The 23641-nt window shown below is 38.1% G+C and overlaps 1 protein-coding gene across 4 annotated transcripts in view; it reads right to left on the bottom strand.

Moving 5' to 3' along the window:
- SAMD8 (sterile alpha motif domain containing 8) overlaps window positions 1–23641 on the bottom strand; it is a 69807-nt gene that overhangs the window by 33330 nt on the left and 12836 nt on the right. The gene's annotated exons all lie outside the window — the stretch shown is intronic.

Genomic DNA, 23641 nt, shown 5'->3' with positions numbered 1-23641 from the left:
TAACATTCTAGTAATTTTATGCCCATAACACCAGTGGCAGAAAGAAGACTGATGACCAAACATTTTTACAAAACATTCTTTTCCAAATAGCTCTTCTACACCATAGCTAGCACCCATAATTTAATTAGATAAAGCCTACTGTTGAGATCAATGGGGGAAAAATCCCATTTTAATATTTTTCATAAAATGACACACACACACACACACATATAGAAAGATTTGTTATATGTAAAAATAAAATTTCAGAAAGCTTTATGTTCATGGATTATCTGCCCCTCCTCCAAAAAGAAAAGGCAATACTACAAAGACAGACAGATTTCAGAAAACTCCTATATCAAGCATATTTCAATGGACTTTACAAATAACAATTTCTAACAGACATAAAGCTTTTAAACTAGATATAAAGATCTACAAATATCTTATTAGCCCAGTTCTTTCTGTACTTTGAATATTTCATTATAAAACTAAGTAAGGAATTTCCTTCTTAAACTATCACTGAGATTTTAATGATAAAAATTTTAAAACAAAACTGTCATTTCAATGTACCCATAAATATGAGGACCCAGTTTTATATGGCAAATTATAAAAGGCTAACAATGTACTATTCCAAAAAGTAGAAATAATTTTTACTACTTTGCCCCACAGAGCACTGTTTATGTTCTTTTTCCATTTTAAAACTTTCAGTTACTTGGGCCAGTATCAGGTTTATAAACTTTCTCAGATACACAGGAGACAAAGGCCTACATGTAAAAAAAACTATTTCCCTCAAGTACTTTCTCAACTACTAAAGCCTGTTGGTTTTCTGACATTTTTCAGAGCTCTCAAAACCATATTCCCTTCTGAGATAATTTTTATAAAACATATTAGTCAACCTTTAAACTATTTCAAAAAAAAAAAAGACTTATACAACAAACACCCATGTGCCTACTACACTGCCTGAAAAAAATCAAACGGATCCAATACAAATGTTCTGTTTTTCAACCTGGGTGTCAGTCTACAGGTATATTCATTTTGGGAAAATTCATCAAGCTAGATACTTATGCTCTATTCTACACTTTTCTCTCTATATATTAAATTGTATTTAAAAAGTTTACTTTTAAAACCAAAACAAACATCAATACAAGTGAATGGCCTTCCCTCATAGCATCTCCTTCCTCTCCTCCCAGATGTAATAATTACTGATTTTGGTGTTTACCATTCCCGTATAACTTGCATTTTGGGCTATGAAAAAGCTTCCATGCTTCCTTAGGCTGTGAGGAAAAGTAAAAAGCTGCTACTGTTCTTCATTCTCTCCCTATCCAAACAAACTCTTGCCATTAAGACATAATCACTTGAAAAAGGCAGATACTTAACTACATGAGCACCACTTACACCATCAAAAATATTTGGCAAACAAGAAATACTCTCATTTAATATTTATTTCTTAATTACTAAAAAGCAACCCTAGTTCTTGGAAGCCTTAAATCGTACTTTGTTTTCAAACAGAGCTTTTAATACTATCAATAAACAATAACTTTTCAGTCTTAGAAAATTCACAGCACAGCCATCTTTAGCTTATCTGCATGTTTTAAAAGGCTGTCTAATTCTTATACCGGAGAACTAAAAAAAAAAACCCTCTTACTCAACTCTTTTTTTAGCTATAGCATATAATCACCACCCTAAAGGCCAAAGAATTATGATTTATTCACTTTAACACATGGAATTTATACACACTAATGCATATCATTAATTATATAAATATATGATTCCATTAACATAGGATTTCACTATGCTTTAGTTCATCTACACAGCCAGATGGTTTCATCCTACCCACTATAGACATATCTTTTCCCTAAGGTATGCTCTGAATAAATTACTTCATCCTTGAATATCCAACAAACACAACCTACAAACTCTGCAGCAGTTACAATGGAGCAAATTTGAGAAGTTTATCTCACAAAACAAGGTCCAACTTCTGTCATTTTACTTCTATTTTGCTACCTTTCCCCTTTCTCCAACAGCTTACCACAGATGGATTCCAAGTCACTCCCATCCTTATTGCATTATTCTCCAGTACGGTTTGTATCAGAGACTGCTCCAAACAATCTTCTACTTCATTATTTTCCTGTCTTATTTCACCAGTTATTCACACTCTCAATCAGACTAACAAACAGGCTTTGATGGTAGTGTGTTAGCTGCTAGAAAATGAATTATCATACAGGAAGTCTCCTGGAAGTCTGTGAGCCTGCCGTGGCCATGCCCTCAAAACATGATGCAGTCCACTGTTAGGCTTCATCAGGTTAGGGCGTGTCCTTTAATTGCAGGCTACTACATATAGTTAGGGGCCCACATTTAGCTAAACACCATGAAAACCTGCATTGAAGAGGTACCTTAAAAACTGAGAGAAGGCTTTAGGGCCAATTTAATATTTATGTTGTGCCATAAAAACTACAGGAAACAGGAGATTTTGAAACAATGAATATGACAGCAAATTCACAAAATGAAGAATGTTTAAGAACACTTTTAGCTTTAACCAATAATTAATATGAATCGATTATCAGTTAAGATTTCTGCTTCTAACCAAAACGTACCACGAGGAACCAGATTTACCCTCCCATCTGAAACAACCAAAAAATAGACAAAATACATGAGGGCGGTGAACAATTTCAAGACCCTGGGCATCAGACAACAAAGGAGATCCCGGAGAGGCAGGTGCAGGTGAGCCTTACTACCTTGAGAGCTTTCAGGTGGCACCTGCCAGAAACAGGATGAGGCCCGGCCACTCACTAGGTTGAGAAGCTAGACCTAAGAGTCTGAAGAGATCAAGGTGGCTAGTGTTCATGGGACAGAATACTAAAGAGGAGAAAGATGCACAGACAGAGAACTTGTTATGGACTGAATGTCTGTGTCCCTCCCCCCAAAATTCAAGTTGAAATCCTCACCCCCAGTGGGATGGTATTAGGAGGTGACTAAGTTATGGGGGCAGAACCCTCATGAATGGAATCAGTGCCCCTATAAGAGATACCCCAGAGAGTTCTCACCCCTTCGGCCCTGTGAAGATAGAAGAGGACTATTTATAAGCCACAAGTGGGACTTCACTAGACACAAAATCTGCTGGCATTTTGATCTTGGACTCAGCCTCCAGAACTATGAGAAATAAATGTGTGTTTTTTTAGCAACCCATGGCATTTTTTTTTACAGCAGCCTGAAGAGACTAAGATGGAACTCCAGAGATCTGCAGAATGACTCCTTTGAACATGAAGCTGAATACTGACCAGTGCATATATGTGAGGAAATCGAACAAGAATGAAAAAAGAACCATCCAGAAAGATTACAGAGAACAGTGTGTTTTACTCACACAAGGCCAATAAAAGTGCCTACTACAAACAGACTGAAAAAATTTTTTCATGATTCATAAGGCATAGGGCAGAGTAATATAGGAAGACCTTGTCATAGTGCTAAGGCAAAATTAACCCTAAAACAGTAATTCTCAATAAGGGGGCAGGGGCAGCTTGCCAAAAACCATACTGCAGGTTCTGGAGACATTTTTGGTTGTCACAACTTCAGGGGTTCATCTAAAGAGTAGAGGCTAGGAATGCTGTTAAACATTCTACTATGCACAGTGCAGCCCCTCACAAAAAAAGAATTATCTGACCCAAAATGTTGTAGTGCTGATATTAAGAAACCCTGACCTAGACTCACATCTCTAATACAGCTGAAAAAAATTTAAAAGCAAGACCCAAAAGGATCAAATTGTTTTTAAGAAACTTAACTACATTCCACAACAAGAACATTAGTAAGAATAAAAAGTACTCAGCACCCAACAGGTAAAATTCATAATGTCTAGCATCCAATCAAAGATCATCAGGCATGGCCTTGGCCAGTGTGGCTCAGTTAGTTGGAGCATTGTCCCGTAACCAAAAGGTTGTGGGTTCGATTCCTGGTCAGGGCACATTTCTGGGTTGTGGGTTTCATCCCTGGTCCACGCAAGTACAAGAGACAACCAATAGATGCTTCTTTCTTGCATTGATGTTTCTCTCTTGCTTCCTCTCTCTCTAAAAGCAATGATAAAATGTCCTCAGGTGAGGATAAAAAAAGATGATCAGGCATGAAGTAGAAAAATTTACCTCATGATAAGTAGAAAATCAATATAAATTAATCTAGATAACAGAAGAAGGAAACTCTGTAGATTAAGTGACAATATATATGATGAAACACACACTCAACAGGATTAATACTTGATTAGACATTGCAGAAGATAAGAATAATAAAATTGAAGACATAACAATAGAAATAGTACAAATGAAATGCAAGGAGAGATTTTTAAAAAATGAAGAGAATATTATTCTGCCTTTCATAGGAACTGTGAAGACAGTGTGCTAACTAAAATAAGCCAGATACAAAGGACAAATATTGTATGATTCCCATAGATGAGGTACTTAGAGTAGTTAAATTCATAGTTATGAGAAGTAGAATGGTGGTTTCCAGGGACTGGAGGTGGGAAACAATGGGAGTTATTATTTAATGGGTACAGAGTTTCCATTTGGGATGATGAAAAAGTTCTAAAATAGGACGGCTGTGATAACTGCACAATATGAATATACTTAACGCCACTGAGCTTAAAAATGGTTAAAATAAGTTTGTTTTGTTTATTTTACCATAACAAAAAAATGAAAAGAACATCAGTGATAGGTGAGATTGCCACAGTCTGGCCGCAGCAGGGTCCAGGGTTTTCCGAAAGGTGGGTGAGGCGTTGGCAATGGGTAACAGAAGACAACACGACTCAAAGGACAGTGAAGCTCTGTTCCATTTATTGCAAGTACAAGCAGATTTTTACATTTTCATTTTAGGTAGTGATTAACATTTGCAGCATAGCATGATCAGTTAAGCAGAAAAAAATCAATACAAAGGTAACTAGAAAAAGTACGAAAGTTCCCATAGATTCAAATTATATTAAACAAAGATTATTCTGACCAGGAGAGCCATAAATCAGACAATTAGAAGTAGCTGTATGTACACAATTTGAATGTCTTATTGTATATTAAAGTTTCTCAGAATTTGTCATGGGGCAAAAGGATACGCTAGATTGAGCAGAGGTAATAGGAAATTTATTATAAGGCCTTTGTGATGTCTAACTTAGCTATTTATCCTTTTCTGTCTAAAATGTTTCTCTGTGTACTATAAACTCTGACTCCCTAGTAACTTTCTACATGTTTAATTTGTAATAACTAATCAGCTTTTGTTATTTTTTGCCTGTCTAATTGATATATATTCTTATTCAAGGTAAAAGAGGGGCTGTTACATATAGGGACTTTGTTCTCTGGTCTAGAAATTATTTTGTACAACTTCATTGGAATTATGCTAATCAATGAACTTGAAATACAAGTGTCTAACAATCCCACCACCTTTTGATCACCCAAACAAACATGTAAGGAGAGACAGACAGGAAATCCAGCCACAGTTGCCTCTGCCTTGCAGATGCATCTCAACCGTCCCGACCGTATCCCTGGGCTGTGGGTAGGGGTCTGTATAGTTTATACTTGTCTTCTTGGAAGACCCTTTGTATCTGTGGGTAAGGAACAGTCGTGGGAAAGTCTTTCTAATCTGTTCTTCCATCCCCTCAACTGTTGGCAGCACAACTTGTGTTTGCAACAATAACCTGGTTCTTTATTAACTGGCCTTAACTGTTAATTTAAGAGATCTAACTTGTTTTTCTTATTTCTGGTATGCCATGGCAGTCCTGATCGCTTTAAGTTGCTCAAACCAGGGTAATTTATACAACTTGACATATTTTCCCTTATGGTTAACAATTATATTACCCTGGACGTCGTACACCCCCGTATAAGGGAGAGGGGAATCTGTGGATATTTTTCCATCCTTTCAGGCAGTTCCGTGGGGAATACTAATGTTTTCCCTTGAACTGTCCCTTCCACTTGGGTAATTTTCACAGGAATAAGTAAGTACATTATAATGTCTATATTCAGTAGCAAGAGTAAAATAATTAAAATAAAACAGCCAATTGTTAACCCATTTTGGATGCCATGTTCTCCTCCGGGGAGACGAATTCCTTGAACTCGAGTCCTCCATGCCCGGACCTTGTCAGACAACATGGTTGGAAGAGGACATGGCATGAGACCACTTCAAAGAGCCCAGAAGAGGTATAATTGTAATCCCCAAAGAATAAGAGGGAGAGGACAGAAAAACATTTGCAATAACAATAACATTTTCCAAAATTAGTGAAAACTATAAATGCATATACCCAAAAAGCATAATAAACTCAAAACACAAAGAAAAAAACTACACCAAGCCACATCATAATCAAATTGCTAAAAACCAGTGACAAAGAGAAAATGTTAAAAGCAAAAAGAAAAAATAAACATATTATGTACATAGGAAGAAAGAAAAGAATGATAGTAGATTTTGGATCAATGGAACAATGGAAGCAATGGAAGCTAGAGAACAGCAAAATATCTTTCAAGTACTGAGAGAAAAACACAATCAACCATTTTCTATGTCTGGAGGAATATCTTTCAAAAACAAAGGTAAAATAAATATTTTTAGACTCATAAAGGCCAGTTTTATCAGAGGCAAACCTGCTCTGCCAGAAATGTTAAAGGAAGTCCTTTAGGCAAAATGAAATTGTTACCATATGAAAACAGGAGCTAGATGCAAAGCATTGAAGACCTCTATACAGGTAGCTATTATGAAAAAATACATTAGTAAAATACATGCCAATAATAGCACAGAAGTTGAGGGAAATACTATTAAAATAACACTCTTCAGAAAAGAAGAGAATATTTTTTAATCCATTCCACGAGGCCAGTATTACCCTGATACCAAAACCTGACTAAGACACTAAAGAAAATAAAGTCTAAACACTAACTAGACTTCCAGTCAAGACAGCAATGTGGGCAGACACGGTTCACCTCTTTGCACAACCACATAAAAATTACAACTAAAATACAGAACCACCACCACTCAGAACTGTCAGAAATCCAGTTGAATGGAAATCTAACGACAACAGAATTAAAGAAACCACATCTACCCAGACTGGTAGAAGGGGCGCAGACACAGAATGTGCTGATCCCACACCCACATGTGTTGGATAAAAATTCGGGAGGGAAATCTCAGGAGTGAGGAGTCCCGGCCCCACACCAGCACCCCCAGCCCAGGGTTCCAGTACCAGGAAGGTAACTACCCACAAATTCTGGCTGTAAAAACCAGTGGGGAATGAGTAGGTGGAATACACTTCTGGAGCCCCAAGCAGTTCCTCTTAAAGAACCCACACACGGACTCACGTACTCAGACTCACTCTCTCTGAGCTCCAGCACTGGGGTAGCAGCTTGAAAGGCACCAGTGGCATACTGGGAGAAATTGAAGTGTCTGGCTCAAGGCAAGCAGAGGCCATTGTCCCTTTTCTAAACCTTTTCCCAACACAGCCACAGAGCTGGCAAACTGGTGCCATACCTGAGGACTCTATCAACCTGCCTAACACTGTCTGAACCTCCTTGGAGATCCCCACAGACCCGGTCCCACCCAACTTATGCACCCACCCAAGCTGCTTTTCTACATGAATGGCTGGTCTTGGCTTGTGCTGAACAACTTCCTAAGTCCTCTCAAACAAGCAACAGCTGGCCTCAGTGAGCCCCAGGCCCAGCTATAGCAGCAGCCAGACTAGATTCACAGCTTGGCTTTGCCTGGGACTCTCCAAACCCAGCACAAGTAGCAGCCATCTCAGATTGCTTTATAGCGCAGGCAGGGTATCCACAAGCAAAACACATGTGGGGGCTGACCTTGGCTTGCCACCACCATGGAAACCCCAGCGCCGGTGCACTCAGTGAACAGCTACAGACCATGTAGGAGTACCACTATCCTGTCCCTGCCAAGCTGATCCTCCACGGGGGGCAGAGGTTGGTGGTGAAGTGCTCACAGCCAATCCTTACAGCTGACTGGCCTGGGTAAACCCCTCCCATTGACCTGCCAACTTCGACCAAGGCTCAAGTACAAGAGGAGGATGTACTCAGCCCCCAAGAAAGACACACCTTGAGTACTCAGCTTAGATGATAGGGGAGGGCTGTACCACTGGACCTGAAAGGACACCTACAACTGTGGGCCACACCACCAAGACACTGAGTCAAAGCTGTTCTATATAATACATAGAGACAAATACAGGGAGGCTGCCAGAATGAGGAGTCAAAGAAACAGGGCCCAAATGATAGAACAGATTAAAATTCCAGAAAAAGACAAAACAAAATGGAGATAAGCAATTTATCAGATGCAGAGTTCAAAGCATTTGGTTATAAGGATGCTCAAGGAACACAGTGGAGACCTCAGCAACATAAAACAGATACGGTCAGACATTAATTGAAATAAAGAACAATTTACAGGGAAATAACAATAGAGTAGATGAAGCTAAGATTCAAGTAAATGATTTGGAACATAAGGCGCAAAAAACAAGAAATCAGAACAAGAAGAAAAAGGAATCCAAAATAATGAGGATAGTAAAAGCAGCCTCTGGGACAACTTCAAGAGGTCCGACACTCACATCATAGGGGTGTCAGGAAGAGAAGAGAAAGAGCAAAATATTGGAAATCTATTTGAAAAAAATGAAAGAAAACTTCCCTAATTTGGTGAAGCACATAAACATGCAAGTCCAGGATCACAGAGAGTCCCAAACAGATGTCAAGAGGCCCACTCCAAGAGACATCATAATTAAAATGCCAAAGGTTAAAGATAAAAAGAGAATCTTAAAGCAGCAAAAGGAAAAAAGTTACCTCCCTACAGGGGAGTTCCTATAAAAACTGTCAGCTCATCTCTCAAAAGAAACTCTCCAAGCAAGAAGGGGCTGGCAAGAAATATTCAGTCATGAAAAGCAGAGACCAACAACCTAGATTGCTCTACCCCCAAAAAATATCATTTAGAACGGAAGGGCAGATAAAAAGCTTCCCAGACAAGAAAAAACTAAAGCAGTTCATCATTACCAAACCATTATTATATGAAATATAAAGGGACTTATTTAAGAAAAATAAGATCAAAACTATGAACAATAAAATGGCAAAAATACATGTCTATCAACAATTGAATCTACAAAACAAACTAAGCAAACAAGAAGAACAGAGATAGAATCATAGATATGAGAACATTTTGATGGTTGCCAGATAGGAGGGTTGTAGGGGAATGAGTGAAGTTGAGAGGATGAGGAAGTACACATAGGTAGTTACAGAATAGCCATGAATGGAGTAGCCAAAGAACTTATATGCATGATCTATAGACATGAACAAGAGTGGGGGCACCGCCTGAGGGAGCAAGGGCATTCAGTGGAGGGGTGTAAAGGGGGAGAAATCAGGATAACTATAATAGCATAATCAATAAAATATATTTAAATATTACAAAAATAAAAAATAAAAGTATTACCTAATACCCCCTGAAGAATATAGATGCAAAATTTTTATGCAAATCTTAGCAAATAAAAACCAACAATATTTTTAAAAGATAATACACCATAACCAAGAGGTGTTTATCCCACAAATGCAATTAGTTTAACTCTTGAAAATTACAATTCACCTTATTAACAAGCTAAAACTAGGATACCATGTGATCATCTCAAAAGACATACACACAAAAAAACATTTGACAAAATCCAGTATTCACTCCTGATAAAAACTCTCACCAATCTAGGCATAGAGAGAAACTTCACAAACTTCATAAAGGTACAGTATGGTATCTTTGAAAAACCTACAGCTAACATCATTCTTAATGATGAAAGACCGAATGTTTTCCCCCTAATATCAGAAACAAGGTAAGACTGTCTGCTCTCACCTTTTCTATAAAACACTGAATGTTCTGGACAGTAGAAAGGCAAGAAAAAAGAAGACAGAGGCATACAGATTACAAAGGAAGAAGTAAAACTGTATTTCAGACAATATGACCATTCATGTAAAATGTTCAATGAAATCTATCCCAAGAAAGCTACTTGAGTAGTAAGTTAGTTTAGCAAGATTGCTGGATATAAGATCAACATACAAAAACCAACTGTGTTTCTGTATACTAGCAATAAACAATTAAAAATAAAATCTGTAAACACTACCATTAACATTGGCATCAAACATGAAATACTCAAGGATAAATCTGACCAAATATAGGAAAGACCTTCATACTAAAAATTATAAAATACTGCTAAAAGAAATTAAAAATCTATAATGAGAGATGAGTGGTTCAGAAGACTTGATACTGTTACGATGTCAATTCTTCCCAAATTTTACCTATTGATTCAGTGCGATTCCAATCAAAGTCCCAACAGGCTTTTTGTTGCTATTGATAAACTTATAGTCATGTGTTATTTAATGATGGGACACATTCTGAGAAATGTATCATTAGGCAATTTCATTGTGCAAACATCAGAATGTACTTACATAATCCTAGATGGTACAGCCTACTATACATCCACGTTATATGGCACAGCCTATTCCTCCCAGGCTAAAAACCTGTACAGAATACTTCAGGAAACTGTAACACAACTGTACGTATTTGTGTATTTAAACATAGAAAAGATTTGGTATAAAAGATTAAAAAATTGGACACTTGTATAGGGCACCTAATTATGAACAGAGCCTGAAGGACTGGAAGTTGCCCTCGGTGAGTCAGTGAGTGAATGAATGGAGAGTGAATGTGAAGACCTAGGACATTACTGTACACTACACTTTGGACTTTATAAAGATTGTATATTCATGCCACACTAAATTTATAAAACAACACGAGATAAAATCATGCATGAAAGAAAGTAAAGCAATCAACATGAAATATATGAGGTTTAACATGGCATACTGTTATGCAGTAAACTTTTTTTATAAGTAATATAATGATTAAAAGTACAGTTAGTACATAAACCAGTAACATAGTTGTATGTGCTATACTTTTATATGACTAGCAGTGAGGTGGGTTTGTTTACACCAGCATCACAACTGTTGTGCTACAACATTATGGCAGCTACAATGTCACTAGGCAATAGGAATTTTTCAGCTTCATTATAATGTTATGGGACCACAGTGGTATATGGAGTCCATTATTGACCAAAACTGTCATTCTGTAGCACATGGCTGTATTTCAAAAGTTCATATGGAAATGCAAAGGACTCAGAATACCCAAAACAACTTTGAAAAAGAACAAAATTAGACAGCTGATTTCAAGATTTATCATACAGCTATCTGAAAGGGTGAAGCCAGAGCTATTTGCTACCCTGGCACCATTTGCTGAGCAGGCTTGTGACCTTGTTAAACACGACTGACATTTTACTCTTCTGAGCTTGTCCCCAGGACTGGAAATTACTGGGAAGCAAAAACAGAACTGACTGCTTCCTACAGCCACGGGCAGAAGATAACAATGGCACAAACTGCAGCCTGGTTACACTCCCCAACTGCCCAGGGGCCTCACGACAGCAACCCTTCAAGCTTTTCTAATCCAATAAAAGCTCAAAGCTCCCACCCCTTCATGCTGGTGTATCCCTCGCACCATGCCCCTTTCTTTCTTGGAGAGGGAATAAAAACTTGATTCTCTGCACTTTCTTCTCTTTGTGAATTCTTTCACAGCCCATTTCACTGACTACCCTAATGCTATCTTTGCAACTACCCTAATGCTATATTGCAACAAATACTGACCACCCATATTTCTTCCTTTTATTCCCCAAACCAGCAACTTCTCCTGGATACATGTACATGTATCCAAGTACATGAATATCCCATGTACTTGGAATATCTTTCTCCAGGAAAAGCCCAGTCCTTTTTAAGGGCTTGCTTGATTAGATTGGGTCCACTGAGGACAATCTCCCTTTCTTAGTCACCGGTGGAAGATAACATAACCTAATCATAGGAGTGACTGTCCACCACCTTTACAGACTCCTCCCATGGAGGGCATTTTAGAACTCTACCACACTACCCTAATCAACATAAAGCAGTACTGGCTAAGATAAACAAATCAATAGAAGAGAGCAGAGAATCAAGAAATGGACCTACATGTATGTAGATATCTTATTTTCTACAAATATGCAAAGGCAATTCAGTGGAGAAAGGATATTCTTTTTATCAAACGGTAGTGGGACAAATGGATATCCATATGTTAAAAGTATCAATCTATACCTTTCATCACATAAAAATTAACTCAAAATAGATCACAGACCTAATGTAAAACCTAAAAATACAAAAATTCTAGAAGAAAACATAGGAGAAAATCTTTCTGACTGTAGGTTAGGTTAAGATTTCTTATATGACACAAAAAGCAAACTCTACCAGAAGAGCAAACTGATAAACTGGAATTCATTTGTCTGCATAGGGGACTAATGAACTTTTATAATTTTTAATCTACAAATTTCTGCACTGTATAACTCAACATATTTCTATAATAAAAAGAAAAATACATATAAGCAATATATATTCACTGAAGAATATTTAAAAAATTTTAAATTACCCCCAGGGAATTATTGCTTTTAATTTGTTATATATAAATTTTCACAGAATGTTCTATAATCAGAAATCATACCATAAATAATTTTGTATCATTTAACTTAACATTACTGCATGAATCTTGTCTAATGGTATCAAATTATCCTCTGAAGACATTCCATTGTATGGCTATACAATAATAAAATTTGTCCATTCCCCCATTGTTGGCAATTGTTTAGAACTTTATTACTATTACAAATAGTACTGCAGTGCCCTAGGTTCGATTTCTAGAAGTAGAAAACTGTATCAAGGACAACTAACACCCACGTACATCATTAAACTTTGATCTACATTTCAAAGCATTACATGCAAAGCTTCGTACTTGTCCCCCAATGTGAATTTGTATATATAAAGAAAACATTTCAATTTGAGATAAAAATTTTAAAAGTTTATTCTGAAATATAAGCAATCGTCAGGCTGGTATAGCTCAGTGGATTGAGCATAGACCTGTGAATCAAAAATGAAATATAAGCAATTAAGAAATTACTTAATTATCACAGGTCAATACTGTTTCATCAAAGCACTGAGAGCACAGTGTACTCAGGAGGAATCATTAATCCAACTCAGTTCCAAGTCACAGATAATGAATAAACAAAAGCAGCTGATTGTTCCAAACAAAGCTGAACAAAAGATACCTTATCTACTGGGTGGAACATGGTTAGAAATTTTTGAAAGAGGTTTTTAAAAATGCAATTTTGAGCACATCAAATCTTTTATTTACTAGCAAATTTCTTTCTTTCCAAATTTAGTTCATACTAATTAGAGATTTCAGCAGCCTGAGAGCAAAAGAGATCAGTATATTTCCTATGATGTTCTTATCTTCATACTTAATAAAATGAAAAAGGTTACCATAAACATAAGAACTTTAAACATGATATTCCTTAACATTATGGCACTAAATATGGTATGCCCTTCAATTAATGTGCCTTTAGTGCATCCCATTAGAGGGACCCAAATATCTTCATAATAATATAAATAACTCAAGTTGTGAGTTATTAAAACTGTAGGTACCGTATGTTAGGTTTAACAAACTAAGCACAATAAGCGCATAACTGTGCAAGGAGATAACGACTATCAACAAACCCCTTCCTATTCTCCTTGTGGCAGCTATTTGTTTGCTACCTCTGTTGACTGACCCACCACTGACCAGGACAATCTCACCGCTACTGGAAATGATGGCATGACTTAAGGAAGTATTAGCTATGACAGCTATGAATCACTACTGACTCTGAATCTGTGACAAATATGATGACCTGGCACTTAGCATTCATTTCAATCTCCCTTTAATTGTTTTCTGCTATTACAGAGGTTGGAAACTAAAAACTATTCCATAGGATCCCTTTCAAGAAGGGGTTCTAAATATGAATTAGGTTCGGCCAACTAGATTTTCCAAAATGAGATGTGGAATGTAAAAGTGAAGTAGAAGTTGTGGTCATTTACTCAAGTTTTGGTGATTCACCAAGATTGGGAAAATCCTGGTGTGTGTGCACACATGCACACATGCAATTCTCCATTTTAAGTCACTGACTTTCTCAGTGTCAGGAATCAGTTAGTTATGGAGAAGTGGTACTGGCTTCATAATACCTGCATCACAGATAAGTGTGTTCTTTGTGTGTGTGTGTGTGTATTAAACTATACACAGTAAATCTTACTATTTTAACCATTTTTAGGAATATAGTTCAGTGGCATTAAGTACATTCACATTGTTTGCAACCATCACCACCCACTATCCATTACCAGAACTTTTTCATCAGCTCAAATGGAAACTTTGTGTTCATTAAACAATATTTCCCCATTGTACCTTCCCTCCAGCTCCTGGCAACCACTATGGTACTCAGTCTTTATGAATCTAACTATCCTAGACTCCTCAAATAAGTAGAATCATACAATATTTGTCCTTCTGTATCTGGCTTATTTCCCTTAGCATAGTATCTTCGAGGTATATCAAATTCTAGGATAGGAGAAAATTTCCTTCCTTTTTAAGGCTGAGTAATATTACATTGTATACATCATGTTTTGTATATCCATTTGCCCATCCGTGGGCATTTGGGTTACTTCAAGTCCTGCTTTCACTTCTTTTGGGTATATAACCATGTGAAATTGCTGGGCCATTTAGTAACTTTAATTTTTTCAAGAATTGCCATACCATTTTCAAAGCAGCTGCACCATTTTATATCCCATAAGCAATGCAAAAGTGTTCTAAGTTTTCCACATCCTTGTCAACATCCACACCTCATTAGTTTTTTTTCATTTTTTAAGTAATAGTTATTCTAACTTGTATGAAGTGGTTATCTCATTGTGGTTTTGATTTGATTTCCATAATGATTAGTGATACTGAGCATCTTTTCACATATTTATTGTATATCTTCTTTAGAGAAATGTAAATTCAAGTCCTTTGCCCATTTTTGAATTGGATTGTTTGTTTTTTGTTGTTGAGATGGTGTTTTTTTTATTGCTTTCTAGAGAGAGAGAGAAAGGGGGAAGAGAGAAAGAGAGAGAAACATCGATTTGTTGTTCCACTTATTTATACATTCATTGGTTGATTGTTGTCTGCGTCCTGATCCAGGATTGAATCTGCAACCTTGGTGTAACAGAATGACTCTCTAACCAACTGAGCTACCCACACAGGGCTGAGATGGTGTGTTCTTAAACTAATAGTTTTATGTTTGCCTTCTAACACCCTAATACCTTTGCAGACTGTGGCAAAGTAGCACTCCTCTGACACGCCAGTTCAAATCTTGTTCTGCAAGTCATTCCTAGCAGCCCAGCCCAGCCCGGAGCCTGGAGTAGTTTGTCTCTTGCAAGTGCAGGCTGATTGAACACATCAGTAAAGGCTCTTCAAGTTGCCATCTTTCAAAGCCAGTGAAGTACCCAAATTAAAGGCTTCAAGTTCTCTCATAAAGTCCACATTCTGGTTCAATTATAGGTAAATCAAAGTAACTCTATGTGGTGTCCTTGCATTTTCTGGGAAATTCATTAAACAGACTATGGTTTTTATCCTCTCTTCTCATTAAATATGTATGTTCTTGAATTACCTTTGGAATAAATGACATGATTTATTTCAGTAAATTCTATAACTAATTTTTTATCAACATAGCACATCATGCCAGTGAAAAAAAGACTTGAGTACTAAAATATCCCATTAATAACTTAAAACAAGGGCTATGATCTGACCATTTCATCTTTTAAATTGGTTCAACAATATCAAAAATAAGAAAGTAAACAAATACCATGCTAAAAATGAAAAAAGGGGGGGAGAGAAAAAGAAAAATAAGAAGGTATCTAGGAGAAAAGTGTCTAGCACCGAAGGCATGAGGACTGAGTGGGGTTTTGTTGGAATACTGTGCTTACTTTTAAAGAAGACAATAGAGATCACTAAGAATATCACTAAGGCCTATGTGACTAGCAACTAGTAAGCCCTCAGTAAGTATTATCAAATATTGTGCAAAAAAGAAGTGACAAAATAATTTAGTGACTCAGTTTCCCAATCCCCTTCCAAACAGGATTATTAAAAATAAAATAGGCACTGGCCAGTTGTGGCTCAGTTGGTTAGAGCACTGTACCATAACCAAAACATTGTGGGTTCAATTCCCGGCCAGGGCACACATGATCTCTGGTCCAGGCGTGTACAGGTGGCAATCAATTCACATTAATGTTTCTCTCTCCCTTCCTCTCTCTCTAAAAGCAATGAAAAATGTCCTCGAGTGAGGATAAAATATTTTTTTAAAAAAAGAGGATGCCATAAAAAAGAACACCTTACCATTTGTGACAGCATGGAAGGACATAGAGGGTGTTAAGTAAAAACCATCAAAGAAAGATAAATATTAAATAATTTCACATATATGTAGAACCTGAAGAAAAAAGTAACAAAATACTCACAGAGAACAGACTGATGGTTGCCAGGGGAGGGGGTTAGGAGGCTGGGTTCTGAGAAAGGTGAAGGGATTTGGAAGTACAAATTAGTAGTAACAAAATAGCCACAGGGATGTAAAGTACAGCATAGGGAATATAGTCAATACTTTAATATATATAATTGTCTACTATGCTGTATGCCTGAAACTAATACAAAAATATTAAGTGTAAACTGTAATTGAAAAATAAAATAAAATTAAATTAAAATAGGAGATCCAAGATAGCAGCAGAGTAGGTGGAAGTTTCACTCACCTCCTCCAGGAAGAAACTGGATTTACAACTAAGTTACAGAACAATCAACTGAATAGCTGAACAGAGAAGTCTTACAACTAAGGATATATAAAAGAGGTCACAGCAAGACTGGTAGAAAGGATGGAGAAACAAAAAGGACTGGCCCTATACTCCTGTGGTGGCTGAGAATCTGGAGGGGTATCTCAGCTGCAAAGGTCCCCCCGAGAAGCAAGGAGTCTCAATTTCATATTATACACTCCAGCCTGGAACACCAGTGCCAGAAAGAGGAGCCCACAGAACATCTGGCTGTGAAAATCAGCAGGGATTCCATCTGCCAGGGTGAGATGGAAGACTGCTAAAAACCCAAGCACTTTTTTAAAGGGCCAGTGCACAAAATCTTGTTCTCAGACACTCACCCTGGGTCCAGCAGAGGGACAGAAGCTCAGAGTGGACTGGAGTCACAGAGGGAGAAACTGAGTTGGGTGGCTTTAGGAAGAGGGCTAGAAGGACACCTGCCATCACCCCTGTTCTAAGTCCCTTTTCCACATCACCCACAGATGCCATTTTTCTGGAGTTGAACACTCTGCTCCATTAGGCATCAGCCCATGGGGATGCTCTAGCCCCAGCTTCCACATTCCCAGTGGCCCTGCCTTGCCAAACTGGCACTCTGGGGAGGAATCGGCTGGCTGTGGACAGCCTGGGCCCACTGCAGAGCTTCTTGGAAAGCTCTCAAAAGGTCAGGGCAGACCCTGGGGATCTCAGAAACACACAGGTAGATACTAAATTGTGTGGCTTTCAGGAAAGGGCTGTTTTTGCTCCACAGGGCCCAACCACTGCCACCGGTCCTGTGGAGAGCCTTCCCTCCCTACAGCCATATCTTACTCTGTTTTAACCTGATAAACTCTACTGGCCCGACCAGGATAACTCCCTGAGACCCCACCCTACTGCCAAGGTACACAGTACCCAGGCAGGAGACAGCTGACTTTGGCATAACCTGAGGCTCTGATGTGGTATCAGCCTGGTAACTGCCACTCACCCCTGTCTGGTGATTCACGAGGACCTGCCTTATGCAACTCACATACCACTAGAGGCTTGTTCAGAGGCTGAACCTAATAGGAAGCTGGGAGGTGGAGGTGGATCTCATGGTGCCTTGGGCCTTCTGCTATCCAGACCCAGGTTCAAGATGGTGGAAGACACATTTGGTACATAGCTTAGCCCCTCCCATGCACACCCAGGACCACGAAAGGCAGCCACCAACAACAGATCACTTTGTACAATAGCTCCTATCATGTAGCCCACAGCCAGTCACAGGCAGTATCTGACAGAGACATACAATGGAGTCCCTCCCAAGAGGCCCCAGAACCAACACACCCCATGGCTGGTTTCAGATCACATCAGAGCACAACTCAATTAGCTTCGTAAGTGGCAGACCCAAAGGTAGATCCTGGCAGGCACCAGAACCAGCTGGGGAAAGTTCCGTTCCATAGGGTCAACATCTGCACAGCAACTCAAACACTGTGGTCAAGGTCAATCTTCACAGTCAGCAAGCTTAAGAGTCAACCCCACATATGGATGGTCCAAAAGCAATTAAGACTAAGCTACAACAGGGGGTTTCACATAAGGGGCATTCCTGGGACACCTAGTTCAGGTGATCAGGGAAGCTGCATGACTGAGTCCCACAGAACATCTACTATATAAGGTCATGCTACTAAGACAGGGAGACAGAGTAAATCTACCTAATACACAGAAGCAAATACAGGAAGGCTGCCAAAATGGGGAGACAAGGAAACATGCCCCAAATCAAAGGACAGAAGAAATGCCCCAAAAAAGAAGTAAACAAAATGAAGGAAAGCAAACTAACAGAGTTCAAAATGATGGTTTTAAGGATGCTCACGGAACTTAGGGGACAAATAAATACACTCAGTGAGAACTTAATCAAACAGACAGTAGACATTAAAAAAAACCCACAGAAACCATAAGAAAGAACTAGTCAGAAATAAAGAATACAGTATCTGAAATTAAAGATATGCTAGAAGGAATCAACATCAGATTAGATGTAGCAGAGGAACAAATCAGCAATTTGGAAGACAAAGTAGCAGAGAACATCCAATTGAAACAGCACTAAAAAAAAGAATTTAAAATTGGCAGTTACAAAATAGCTATAGGGACGTAAAATACAGCACAGGGAATACAGTCAATAATATGGCAATAACTATGTATGGTTCTGGAGTCACTAGACTTATTAGGGAGAATCACTTCTTTAATTTATATAAATGTCTAACCTCTATGCTGTACACCTGAGGCTAATATAATATTGAACGTCAACTGTTTTGAAAACATTTAGAGTTTTTAAAAAATATTCTTAAAAAAACCCTATTTGGAGGACTGACATAGGATTTCCAACTAGGGACAAATAGGAAAATTAAAACAAGAATTTGCAACTAAAATAATTTTAAAATGAAAAGAATAAAAACAAACAAGATTAAAAATGACATAGGAAATGTTAGTCATTTTAATTTGCTCATGAAGACAAAATAAAAGTTATATCAGGTAGGAAGAGTTAACGGCACTGATGGGGAAAGCATATTCAACTGGAACTAATAAATCTGTTACATCCTTCAAAGGAAGACGAGAGTACATATTCTTCCTTGGGGAGAACTAGTAAATCTTTTCTGAGCTAAAAAACTCCAAAAGGACTCATTTAACTTTTGTATGACAAGTACAATGAGGTAATAAGGACTACCAGCCATCCAATCAATACCTCTTGATGCAGGAATACAGGAAGCAGGATATGCAGGTATAAGATATTTGATATTTGCAGACTGCTGTTCTTTTACAAGAATACTGTATATATCCTGATTCATACACTCCTTACATTCTGAACTGTTCAGTGCACTTTCAGGAAGTGACAATAATAATTAGATTACCTAATACTTAAAACATTTACAAAGTGCCAGGAACTATGCTATGTGTTTTACTTGTATGCTCAAATAATCCTTACAAAAACTATATAAATTAGGTATTATTATCTTCCTTACTTTACAGATACCTGGAATGGATGGGTTAAAAGTAACTTGCCCGAGATGAACTTGTACTAGTAACACAGTTACAGACAAGTTTTCAACCCAGGTAATCTCATCTCAAAGTCCATGTTCTTATACGCTACATCATACCACCCCACATGAGCTAAGGTCTCCTGTACTACTGTAGGGAATGAATCTCACATATATTACATATTTTCTAGTTATCAGCAAAGGAATTTATCAACAGTCTTCAATTACATCAGACAAAGATTATGTCAATGAAACTGCCTACTAATGAAGGCTTTTTGAATCAGGTTTGCACTGTTCAGGCTCACACATTTACTGTCTGATATACAGATGTCAGACACTAAGGCATTCCCCAGTGACAGAGAGTCATAAAATGCTCTCATGTTAAATTTATTTACCTATTAAATATTCATTGCACACATAATGTGAAGGATATCGCACTAGACAATGTGACATTAACTTAGATGAATTCAAAACAGATCCTACCCGAATGATTTTACAGCCTAGAAAGGGATACTGAAGTGACTCTTAAAAAGGTTAAGCGATATTACAGCTGCTAGTTCTTTATATACATTAGCTTACTCAATCTTCAAAACAACACTAATAAAACCTTTACTTTTGTAATTTGTTTTAAAAACTGGAACGTTAAGGGTGTTGGAAAAAAAAAGTTATATCCAGTTGGTGTGATCAGAGAAGAGAACTTGAAAAAGGCATTCGAGGGCCCTGGCTGGTGTAGCTCAGTGGATTGAGCGCGGGCCTGTGAACCACACAATCGCAGTTAGATTCCCAGTCAGGGCACATGCCTGGGTTGCAGGCCAGTTCCCAGCAGGGGGCGCACGAGAGGCAACCATACATTGATATTTCTCTCCTTCTCTCCTTCCCTTCCTCTCTAAAAATAAATAAATAAAATCTTAAAAAGAAAATAAAAAGGCATTTGAGCTAAGTCTTAAGGGAGAGGTGAAACTGTGTATAGAGACAGAGATACAAGAATAATTGTCAGAAGAGTTTAAAATTAATAATGAGGCCTGGAGCTAGAATGAAAAGTAATGACAGGCTGAATGAAGGAAACAGCTTCTAAAAAGTGGAGACACAGGACAAAGGAAATACTACAGTGGATGAAACTGTTTGAACTCAAACTTTCTGACAGGCACATTTTTAAAAAGAGCATTATGTGAACATTTGCTTGTGGAAAAGGAGTAAACATATTTTTCCCTGTTACTCCCTGGGCATCACATATAAAACAAACATCAGATGACTGAAATGTGAAGACAGGAAGGCAGACTAGCTAGGCACCCTGGAACAGACGGAAAAGAATACAGTGGTGAGTTGTCAGGGTGGGTTTTTATTTTTAAAGAGTGGGGAAAAGGAGGGATAAAGAGAGGGAGAGAAACATCAATGTGAGAGAGAAACATCGATTGTCATATGTGCCCCGACCAGGGATCAAACCCTCAACCTAGGCACATACCCTCACCAGAAACCAAACCCATGACCTTTCGGTTTGCAGGACAACACCTAACCAACTGAGCCACTCCAGCCAGGGCTGTCTGTATGTTTTTGTTTATTTTGTACAACTATCCCAGAGTGGATACTGGAAAAGCCAGAAACCTGGAAACGACAACAGGTGCACACAAAGAGTCCCCAAAAAGCTGGTTTCCCCAGCCAAAGGACCAGAAAAGAGGCAGCCTAGCAAGAAAAACCCTTTCAACATTAACTGCTCTATTCCAGCCAAATATTATAGAAAAAAACGATGGCCCCACCTCCACTAGCAAAGGTTGAGTGGAAAGCCTAGATTTCTACCCTTGTCAAGTTGTAACTAGGCTACCCCTCCCCCTTCCCCTGCCACCTGATGATATAACAGAAAGCCAAATAGGGAGCAGTTGGTCATAACTGCCTAGCAGTAACAAGTCCCTCCCCATCTCTTAACATGATGTTAGTGGAGACCATAAGGGGGAGCCTGGACCCCGCTCAGCACCGATGAGGCTCCCACTCCCCACTCCTCGCTGAGGTGCTGCCAGAGAAGTCCTAGTGGAGAGTCACAACAAACATCACTCCCACTGGTGCCCAGTGGTAAGGAGGCCGAGCACACCCCCCATCGTCCCACTTCCCCCACCAAGGTTCCCCCACACCCTTTTAGCTACTAGACTAGAAAACCTGAACCTCTACTGGCACTAAGGAGGGGGCACCGTAGAAAATTACAGTACGAGCAACTAATATCATCTATGAATATAGATGAAATATCCTTAACAAATTAGTAACAAATAGAATTTGGCAATATATAAATATATATTTATGAATATATACACCATGAGTAAGTGGAGTTTATTCCAAGGATGCAAGACTGGTTCAATATTAAAAAAATCAAACAACGTAATCCACTACGTTAAGCAGCTAAAGAAGAAAAAGCACAAGATTGTATCAGTTCATGCAGGAAAAGCATCTAACAAAAAATTTATCATAAGCACTCATTCATGACTTAAAAAAAAACTTTTTAAAAGTTTTTAAAATCTTTTAAAAGATTTAGCCCTGCCTGGTGTGGGTCAGTGGATTGAGTGCTGGCCTGCAAGCCAAAGGGTCGCTGGTGTGATTCCCCATTTGGGGCACCTGCCTGGGTTGCAGGCCAAGTCCCCAGTAGGGGGCACGCAAGAAAGCACATATTGATGTTTCTCTCTCTTCTTCCTTGCCCCTCGAAAATAAACAAACAAACAAATAAATAAATAGTCTTCAAAATAAAATAACATTTTTAAAAAACTTTCAGAAAACTAGGAATAAAGGGGAAATGCTCAATTTGGTAAAGAATATCTATAAAAACCTACAGTTAACATCATATGTAATGGTGAAAAACTGAATGCTTTCCCCTAAGGGTCAAGAAAGGCAAGGATGTCCACTATGCATTATTGCCATTCAACATAGTCCTGAAGTTCTGGCCAGAATAATAAGGTAAGGAAGGAAATAAAAAGTGCACACATTGGAAATGAAGAAATAAAAATTTCCCTATTTGCAGGTGACATGACAGTCTACACAGAAAATCCAAGGAATCTACAAAAAGAAAATCCGAAATATCCTAAAACTAATAAGTGAGTTCAGTAAGATTACAAGGGCAACACACAAAATTCAACTGTATTTCTGCACGTTAGCAAGAAATACAAGGACGAAGAAACTTAACATATAATACCACTTATAATCACAAAGAATACAGAAATACTTAGATAAATCTAACAACATGCATATAGGATCTATATATTGAACATTGTGATGAAAGAAATCAAAGAACACCTAAATAAATGCAGATTCATGGATTATCCAACTCAACATAGTAGTAAAAGTCATTCTCCTCAAATTTATATATGTTTAATATAATTATTACAAAAATGCCACCAATATAGATAAGACTGTCCAAAAACATATATAGAAAGGTAAAGAAATCTGAATAGTTAAATCAGTTCCGAACAAGAATATAGTGGAGGAAATCACTCTACACAACTGCAAAGTTTAACTGAAACAATCAAGACTATGTGATACTGGTAGAAGGAGAGACTCAGAGTTGAACTGAACAGAATAGGGTACTGAGAAACAGCACTGCAAGAGTACGGCCAACTGGTTTATGACAAAATTGCAAACATAATTCAATGTCTGGTAGTTGAAAAACAGTGCCAGAGTAACTGGATATCTATAGGCAACCCCCCCCCCAAACTTTAACCAAATCTCACACCTTATGTAAAATTTCATTCAAAATATATCATAAATTTAAATGTAAAGTGAAAAACTATAAAACTTTTATTTTTTAAAAGATTTTATTTACTTATTTTTAGAGAGGGGAAGGGAGGGAGAAAAGCATCAGTGTGTAGTTGCCTCTCAAATGCCCCCTACTGGGGACCTGGCCTGCAACCCAGGTATGTGCCCTGACTAGGAATCAAACTAGCGACCCACTGGTTCCCAGTCCAGCACTCAATCCACTGAGCCATACCAGCCAGGGTG

Source organism: Artibeus jamaicensis, unplaced genomic scaffold, assembly GCF_021234435.1.
Source record: "Artibeus jamaicensis isolate MK-2021 breed Jamaican fruit bat unplaced genomic scaffold, CSHL_Jam_final contig_332, whole genome shotgun sequence".
Classification (NCBI taxonomy): Eukaryota; Metazoa; Chordata; class Mammalia; order Chiroptera; family Phyllostomidae; genus Artibeus; species Artibeus jamaicensis.
The sequence above is the reverse complement of the archived record's forward strand: the minus strand, read 5'-3'. Positions and strand labels throughout refer to the sequence as shown.